The sequence below is a fragment of the Opisthorchis viverrini genome (assembly GCF_000715545.1).
Source record: "Opisthorchis viverrini unplaced genomic scaffold opera_v5_100, whole genome shotgun sequence".
NCBI classification, from domain to species: Eukaryota; Metazoa; Platyhelminthes; class Trematoda; order Opisthorchiida; family Opisthorchiidae; genus Opisthorchis; species Opisthorchis viverrini.
Genome location: NW_008751756.1, coordinates 1491841 through 1501534, shown reverse-complemented (window position 1 = coordinate 1501534; position 9694 = coordinate 1491841).

The window sequence follows — 9694 nt, the reverse complement described above, 5'->3', positions numbered from 1 at the left end:
ATGATGAATCCAAAATCGAAATTTTATGGATGGCTTCATTCACAATATGAGGATGGTTTGTGTAAATAATGAGCAGTCATCTTCATCCACGTTAATCCAGTGTAAACGAAGTCGTTTGATTATGCTGCTTCCTCTAGGATATCATCGTTTTATTCCTTTCTTCTGAATATTCTAATAATGCGGGAAAATTCCAGTGATTTGGTAATGTATCCTGTTTTCGTTTTTCCGTGTCGTGCAGTTGTTTCTTTGGTTTGATGCTACTGAATTCCGTTTGGCTTTTCTAGGTTTCTCCCAGTTGACAAACACTATAATCAAGTAGTTGAATATACGGTCATCCCACACTGTGTTCGCCTGCAAACGATCCTGTGTGTATCATCTTGTTTTGGGGGGATGACTCTCTTGTTTCTGATTGCTCACTAGTGTAGACTGAGTGGCTTCTCAAGAATCTTGAGGCCACCCGAACCTGACCAAATGTAATGTAAAAGAATGAGAACCATCACCAAAGATACCGCAATATTTTGTTGCCGATACCAAACCACCACCGGGGAACTCCAAACCAACCCTTCAGTTCTTCACGCCTGTGGATGTTCATAGTTGCTCATGCATGAGGGCGTGCTTATGAGTAAACATCCGTTTCCTTCCAATTTTGTATGAACTGCTGGATGCAGTTTGTGATACTCTTTGTAGATATCAATCAGGCTACATCTGACATCGTAAAGCAACGCTAATTTCAGCAGACTTCCTAGAGTTTTTAGCCACCTTTTGAATATCGGTTCCCATATACTGATCTCCACAGATAATCTAGCCGCAAACCATTAATTGATACCGGTTTTCGTGTTTGTTCAGTGTTTACTGTTGTTTTCCCTCAAAATGACCGGATACTACTTTGATGGTTTTCAACATTTATAGCCTTGGTGGACTTCAAAAAAGGCGGCTTCCCTAACGTACCACTGGTACAGTATCCGGCAACTCTTTCCTTCCAGATTTCTGTAAGATTCCCTATCACTGAGAAGGACAGTCCTTCTCCATGAACATTAACCGTTTTCCGCCAGATGGATTTAAATATGTAAAAAGGAGAACTGAGAGACTGTAGTCGCGTGATTTCAAAGGCATTGGTTAGGCTATTGTACCTCCCGAAAGAGCAGAATACCATTGATATCATGGCCTCAAGTATATCCAGTAAAATTACAGATAGATGTGGCTCCGTTAAGATCTGCAGGACGCTGACTGATAACAAGGCTGCAAAGGAGACAACATATCATAAAACAGCGAGTTATCCTAAGTTAATGCCTTTGTCCCCAACAACTAAAAGCAAAAATTACAAGCCTCTGGTTGTATATCGTAATAGTGAGGCCGTGGATTCACATACAGATTCCTGTGCTTCAAATGGTCTTAGAATCCAGTGCGAACCCCGTGCCCCATTTGGCCATTTGTCTCACGTTTTGTATATCTTTACACTGTCCGAATACTAGCAAATAGGCTTTTTGGGACAAAAAGCAGGAGTTTTCCAAGCTAATGACCGCGACAGTGATTGTTTTGTTTTGCACGGAAGAATGCTGCTTCACATTCAGAATAGTCAGCAACCTCTCATAATGTTCATAAGTTGAATTTGTTCAACTTCAGTTACCAGAATTCAGCTTCCTGATCAGTCCATTGGATAATTAAACTCACGAAATGATAAAATAGGTTGAAGTCTACGGGGAACTCAGTTGGGTTAAAAACCTAACTGATTTTCGAAGTAAGATGCGATACCTACTCTCAGTAGCATAAAACTTTATTATACACATATTTATTAACTTGCCGCACTTCTCGGACAGCAGTATTTCATGAACCCTTCAAGGTGATATCGTAAGTTCGGATAAAGGTTCTAGGAACTTCGGTGATGTACTCAGTAATCCTGAGGTTAATGAAGCGCTTGATTATAAGATGTATCACGACAGTCCAGTATTAATACCATAAGTCTTCCATTGTTCTTTGATTGATTCTCTATAATTTTTGCTGTGCAAAATAATTGACGAGGTTTTCGTCACCACAAATGCTTTGTTACCCACACAATAATTTCTGCAGCAAGAACGGTCGGCCGAGAAAATCGCCCCTCTGATTTCGAAAAATATACTGGGGCATAAATATGTGGAGCTATTGGCGGATGGGTTAATTTAAATGGTTGTAGACCAGAGATTTGTTAGTCTGGTGGCGTAGCTTGAGAATCTGTTTGTAGGCTTTCTTTCACCAATTGTACAGTCATCGTCAAGTAACGCACTACTATAGTCCCAAAGATTGATGAGGAAATGTCCACAAGCAAATTGCCAAGCTCTGCGAACAGATGAACAGCCATCTGATCGACAACCAGAAAAACTCCGAAAATGATATAAAAATAATTCACGCAGACTGCATTGTGGAACAACTGAGGGCATCTGTAATGAGCGAATAGACATAATTTACCAGTAGCCGTCAGAGCTATCCTGACCCCCCCCCCAAAAAAAAAAATAAACGAGCATACTTTTGGGATGAAAAGAATCACGCTCTCCATAGGTGTGTGCCACTCACCAAGGAAGGTGTGATTAAAGCCGCACCTGTGCCTTTTAACGACCAAATCGTCTGGAGGATTTACTGCCTGTTATTTGCAGACGGTTTTCTAAAATCTAATTTCAAAGTCTCAAGTACGTCCACTTGCAGGCGGATCTTCATTTACATGGCTTTTTCATACTGACAGAAAGCGGCTTTCCATTTAAGCTCTTTGGTGTTAGCTTTGATGTCTAGGAAAAAAATTAACTTTTGGATACCATTAAAAGACCGCTGATTACGAGGAGGCAATCGTCGGTTGGTGGACAGTTTTGGTCTTCAGTTAAGTCAAAGTGTTTCTGAAAACTTTAACCGCTGACGTCTCCTTGAACGTGGATGGCTGCAACCCGAGGTAGCTAGACGTGTACCAATTAGATAAACTTCTTGTGGCATCTGCGTGATTGTCCGTGTTGGACACATGTATGTTCTTTTCGGGAAACAACTACCGACAATCTGTTCGCTCGTGGCCAAAAAGTGACCTTTCTCTAAAGGACAATTCTTACCCGGTTTTCACAAGTTTGACTCTGGGATAGTGGAAAAAATATTAGGGTTTCAACAGAAAATCAGGAATTTCCCGTAAATTGTGTTATATGTACCACGGGATCAAAAATAAAAAAAATCACAGTTGTTTTTCCGTTTATTTTTGGCGCATCATGTTACCCGCAAATCAGGATTGGCTCCACTAGCTTTCTTCGTGTTGCATAATTTGTACGGCCTGAAAATCCTGACATTTATGTAGGGGTTATAACCCTTAGAATTGTTTGTATTACATCGGAAAAGGAGAATGGGCATGGACGACAAGATTTGCAGTGGTTTATCCAATCGAAAACACTTGGAAATGCAGTGATTTTCCAAACTGGTCCCTTCTTGAATAGGGACCGCTTTGTAGAATACCCCACCTGCCTCTCCCATTGAACCTACGGTTGGATGGACGAGAAACACAAAAACAACAGCAAACAGTGTATGGAATGCCCCTTTGTGTGCGTCCGATCACAAAAAATAAATTGCCTCATTAGAGCAGCTTGCTGCCGAGCAAATGTGAACGGGTTGGTAGAACCATAACCGCCTCCTCCTCCTCCAGGCTTGAAAGAGGATGCAGTCATCATTTTCATTTCTATGACAGACTGAGAACTACAAAGTCTGGATTATTTTCTTGTTTGATCTTACTGCAATGATAATGTGTTGTTGAGAAGAACTGTGTATTGTAATGAATGATGCTACGGTGACCCGATTTTCCTTTACCTGGAACGTTGCGCATACCATTGTATTTGAAAGCGGACATGTTTTTTCCCACCACAATCTCTCAGTGATACTCATTTCTAATATCCAGCGATGAAAATTTTGGTTAGACTGAGTGTATTAGTTCCAGAGGGTGAGCTTGATAGGCCCAGTGCGACACTCGAAGTGTTCTGAAGTGAGAAAGCTCAGTGAGTTGACCAAATCGGAACAAACAGGTAATGAATAAATCATTGTGGTACCGGGTTGATTGCGTTCTTGCTTCTTGCAGCCATAAGTTCAGTAAGTTCAAACAAAGGAACATTTGAAAGATCATCTAGAGAATTAAAAAAGTTACTAAATTCATAATATAAATGTGGAGCACATAATTCAAAGATAGCATGCTCTCTAAACGTAAGCTGGCAAGACGGCACAAAAACCTGACCCTAAATTTTTCACTAAAAAGTCACCAGAAGAAAACTGCTAAGTAGAAGTGTAGCATTCTTTTGTAAAACCCAAAAGCTGTCTAATACTGTCGCCACTTTGTTACATCCCGTCACACCACCCGTCAGTAAGCAAATTTAAATTTATCCACACATTCTTTGTTGTCCTGAATCAGCAAGCTCCCGATCCCTTTGGTAATATTTACGTGCGTTACATATGAGCCTTTTCGCATTATTCTGGTTGGATTTATTGCAGTGGTATAGAAAAGCCGATTTCCCCGGCGAAACCCTTTTCTGCTCACACAGGAACAGTGGGTTTTTTCTCCTGTGGACATAAATATCGATCGATATCACTGCGTTGAAAGTTTGATATCTGCTTGCTATTTACGACCGCCAGTAGGTTGTCGTTCGCATAGCGCAGCTAATAGGCTTCGGAACGCACAATGGCGTAAAAAGCTTTGTCATTTAATTGGGTAGTTCACAGCTTTATGGACACTGAAATGTTAAGAGAAGCACACCGTAAAAGTGACATTTTGCATACGCGCTTCGCAAACACGCTAATTAATTATAAACTACTTATTTTATTTAAGTAACCGAAAGACGAGGAAGTTGCTTCCGAATACGTCGTCGCGGTCAGCTATTCCAGATTTTTGGTATCAGACCCACATCGGTGCATTTTCATTTACACTGGTAAAGTCTGAAAGAACTAAAGTCTTGACAGTGATACTGGCCTGGTTGCGCCTCTTCTTCGGTGTTGTCGGGCTTCGAGCATCTGGGGTTTTTTATCGTCAGACGCCTGCATCAGAATTTGGAATAAGTCGGGCCTATGAAATTTTACAATTATTTAGCGTCCACACGTCTGCTACACAAAAGGCACATGCCTAAACTTTTGTCACTTGCGTTGCTGGTGATCATGATCCTTACATTCAAGCGCACGTGGATGCTGATTTCCATGCGTAGGAATGCTACGGTATTGTAGCTGCTACTTACTAGATCATGCGTCACAAACACTCAAACCATGTGACAATTCCTGTCCCACTTGCAACCTTAGCCGACGACATGTACACTGCAACTTCCCACCCATTTTCGTTTACGCGGCTACTACCTGCGTCAAACGCCAGGCTTACGAACTTCAACCACATCAGGTTAGGTGGTGACCCATGTAACAAAGCGCATCAGAGGGATATGGAGCGAAGAGTGCTTGTAGAATGAAGCATGTCGATAGACGTTCCAATCACACGCGAACGCTGTGTGAAAACCGCCATGGCATCAGTCTGGTAGCTATTACTTCAAAAGTGGTCTTTGGTCTTAGCATTCGAAGGTTGACTGAACATTGGAAGAGACAAATAGGTGGAAAAACAAGCTGGATTCTGTTCTGAAGGAGGAAGAATCGATCACATTTTCACCCCCAACAGGATTTAGAACAGCGACAGTATTTGCAGCGCTCAACACTGGTTGTCTCCCTTGACTTGAAACCTTACTTCTACTCTGAACCATCAAGCAATAAGACAGTTTCTGTGGAGCAGAGGTGTCCCTCAAATTTTTGACGTTAAGTTGCTGTACGCCAACTCCCGCGGACATGTAAATGTCTACGGGAAGTTCCCGCTCGGGGTAGCCACATCAAGGGTGTCAGGCGAGGCTGTCCCCGTTTACCTTCCCTGTCCAAATTCGTCAGCCGCCATCAACCTCTAATAAGTGTGGAGCAGAACTTCTCCCGGGGCGTTCGATCATAGATATCGAGTACGCAAACGACGTGGCTCTTCCTGGATCTGATGCTGTCGTAATGCAAACAATATTAATTAGTCTAAACAATTTTTCCTCACAATTTGCAATGCGCTTCAAACCTGCAAAGTATGAAGTGCTGCTGCAAGCCTGAGTGGGCTCGACCCTAGCTCCATGCTTGCGGATGGGTCGATTGAGGTAGCAGACAAATTTGTCTAACTGGTAAGCTGAATCACTGCCAATGGTCTCGCTATTGGGAAGGCCAAAGCAGCTTTTACGAACCTTTGGCTTGGGCGTCATATAAGCTTATCCGTCAATGGTCTAGTTTACCATGCTGCGGTGCGCTGAATATCATACGGGTCAGAAACTTGGTCTCTGCTCACTCAGAACGTCAAGTCTTTCAGTGGTTGACCATCCATGTCTTCGAAGCACTGCGTGGGTCTGGTGGGAACACCGGATAGGTAATGCTGATGCATTTCGAGTAGTTTTTGGAAGGACTAAGCCACGATAGATTAACTGATCACACTGCATAGGTTGCGCTTGCTTGGTAATGTGTTCAGTATGACAATCGACCGACTTCCTCGAAGAGCTCCTTTTGCACAACCAGTTGAGGGTGGAAATGAGCCAGGGGAGGTCAATAACTTAGAAGCGACGTATGAAAGCCGTTACTAGCAAACTCAACTTCGCTAATCATTGTGGCCTGCCCGAGTGGAGACCCTGAGACCGGACACATTAATCGTTAGGGGCATTGTCAGACCTAGCCCTGTCGTGCTCTCAATGACGCTCATGAATTCGAGCTCTCTCCAGATCTCCCAACTAAAATTTTACTGGTAACGCTGTAGGGCATTGTCATAGCCCTGTCGTGCTCTCAATGACGCTCATGAATTCGAGCTCTCTCCAGATCTCCCAACTAAAATTTTACTGGTAACGCTCGCTGATATATATTATTATATTATATTGTCATATTATTATATACTATATAAGCTACCACCTCCAAAGCGTAGCCGTCCACCATACCTCTCCAAATCATCGGTGAACGAAGCTGTGGCGGCTAGAACCATTGTACCACAATTAAGCGGTTTTCACAGCTGATGATTGTGTTCAGTAAAACAAAAGGCTGTTAATTGAAATATCCATCGAATGGCAAATACGACAGTCTTGGTACGGACACGCGCTACCAATGGACGTAAACACGATCAGCAAACAAGCTGTTTGCGTCACATAGGCTAGGGCATAACAAACGCTGTGGAGGTCAAAGGACAACAAGGGCACGGATAGCAGGACCTACTTACTTAACCCCGCACTGATGATATCACCTCGATTACTGGTGAAACGTTTGCGATCCGACCGCCAAGCTCGCCGAACATGCCAACAACTATGCAACGCACCCGAGCTACCTATATTCCGCAACATTGACAGAATAACCTACTGTTTGACCATTACAAATATGAAATGCTCGTCTTGCCTACTGGTGATCGGAAATTCCATCACACATGGCTGTGGACCATATTGTGTGGCGGTCCCGTTGTCAAGTCCTCCTAACAACACAAGTCATTTTCGAAAAGTAAAGTTACAAACAACTGTAGTATTCCACTTATGTGCAATTTAATGTTCAAGTAGGAAACAAAATTGATGCAAACTCGGGGACTACGCCTAGCTGGTGAGCCCAATGAGTGAAAATGTTAATGAACTGCTGGAGACCTTTTATCAAATCCACGTGGAGTTTGCGTCGCTGAAAGTGACTTCCATCTGCACTTCACACCAGCCATACTGTTTTGTTGTCCAGCTTAATGACTTTCCTGATTGACACACACAATCCAGTTTCACTGCAACTAAATGTAGCTTTCAATAAAATGCTACAAGGTTATTACAGCACACATTATTCAGCTGCTTAAACCCAGATGGATGAATATTGCATAAATATGACAGGGCAAGTGTACAAGCTATTTTATTTATAATTTTTCCTCATTCCTTCAGAGAGGCCCCTTTTACCTTAACGATAAGTGATCTTACGCATAGGCACCAAGCTGCAAACAGATGTCGGAGTACTAAATCACTTTCGAAGTGGCCTCAGGTGTTTATGGAAACTACACATGAGCAAAACCAATGCTTTATTTTCCCGCGCATCTTTGTACGTATGACGTCAACGAGTAACGGAACAAATTAGCGCTTAGCACACTTCATGGAACCCCGACTGCTTCACAACATGTCAAAAACCTTGTCTCCCTAACTTTCCTTTAACAAATCCGGCAAAATTATGATTGCACAAATCGAGCTCAAAGATACATGTTTCTCATGAAAGGCTTGACTATGAAGAAATAGGTGGGTTTTAGTGTGTATACGTTCCACAAGGGGAGTAGGTGCCCGAGTGGAGACCCTGAGACCGGACACATTAATCGTTAGGGGCATTGTCAGACCTAGCCCTGTCGTGCTCTCAATGACGCTCATGAATTCGAGCTCTCTCCAGATCTCCCAACTAAAATTTTACTGGTAACGCTGTAGTATATATATTATTATATTATATTGTCATATTATTATATACAATATAAGCTACCACCTCCAAAGCGTAGCCGTCCACCATACCTCTCCAAATCATCGGTGAACGAAGCTGTGGCGGCTAGAACCATTGTACCACAATTAAGCGGTTTTCACAGCTGATGATTGTGTTCAGTAAAACAAAAGGCTGTTAATTGAAATATCCATCGAATGGCAAATACGACAGTCTTGGTACGGACACGCGCTACCAATGGACGTAAACACGATCAGCAAACAAGCTGTTTGCGTCACATAGGCTAGGGCATAACAAACGCTGTGGAGGTCAAAGGACAACAAGGGCACGAATAGCAGGACCTGCTTACTTAACCCCGCACTGATGATATCACCTCGATTACTGGTGAAACGTTTGCGATCCGACCGCCAAGCTCGCCGAACATGCCAACAACTATGCAACGCACCCGAGCTACCTATATTCCGCAACATTGACAGAAGAAGCTACTGTTTGACCATTACAAATATGAAATTCTCGTCTTGCCTACTGGTGATCGGAAATTCCATCACACATGGCTGTGGACCATATTGTGTGGCGGTCCCGTTGTCAAGTCCTCCTAACAACACAAGTCATTTTCGAAAAGTAAAGTTACAAACAACTGTAGTATTCCACTTATGTGCAATTTAATGTTCAATTAGGAAACAAAATTGATGCAAACTCGGGGACTACGCCTAGCTGGTGAGCCCAATGAGTGAAAATGTTAATGAACTGCTGGAGACCTTTTATCAAATCCACGTGGAGTTTGCGTCGCTGAAAGTGACTTCCATCTGCACTTCACACCAGCCATACTGTTTTGTTGTCCAGCTTAATGACTTTCCTGATTGACACACACAATCCAGTTTCACTGCAACTAAATGTAGCTTTCAATAAAATGCTACAAGGTTATTACAGCACACATTATTCAGCTGCTTAAACCCAGATGGATGAATATTGCATAAATATGACAGGGCAAGTGTACAAGCTATTTTATTTATAATTTTTCCTCATTCCTTCAGAGAGGCCCCTTTTACCTTAACGATAAGTGATCTTACGCATAGGCACCAAGCTGCAAACAGATGTCGGAGTACTAAATCACTTTCGAAGTGGCCTCAGGTGTTTATGGAAACTACACATGAGCAAAACCAATGCTTTATTTTCCCGCGCATCTTTGTACGTATGACGTCAACGAGTAACGGAATAAATTAGCGCTTAGCACACCTCATGG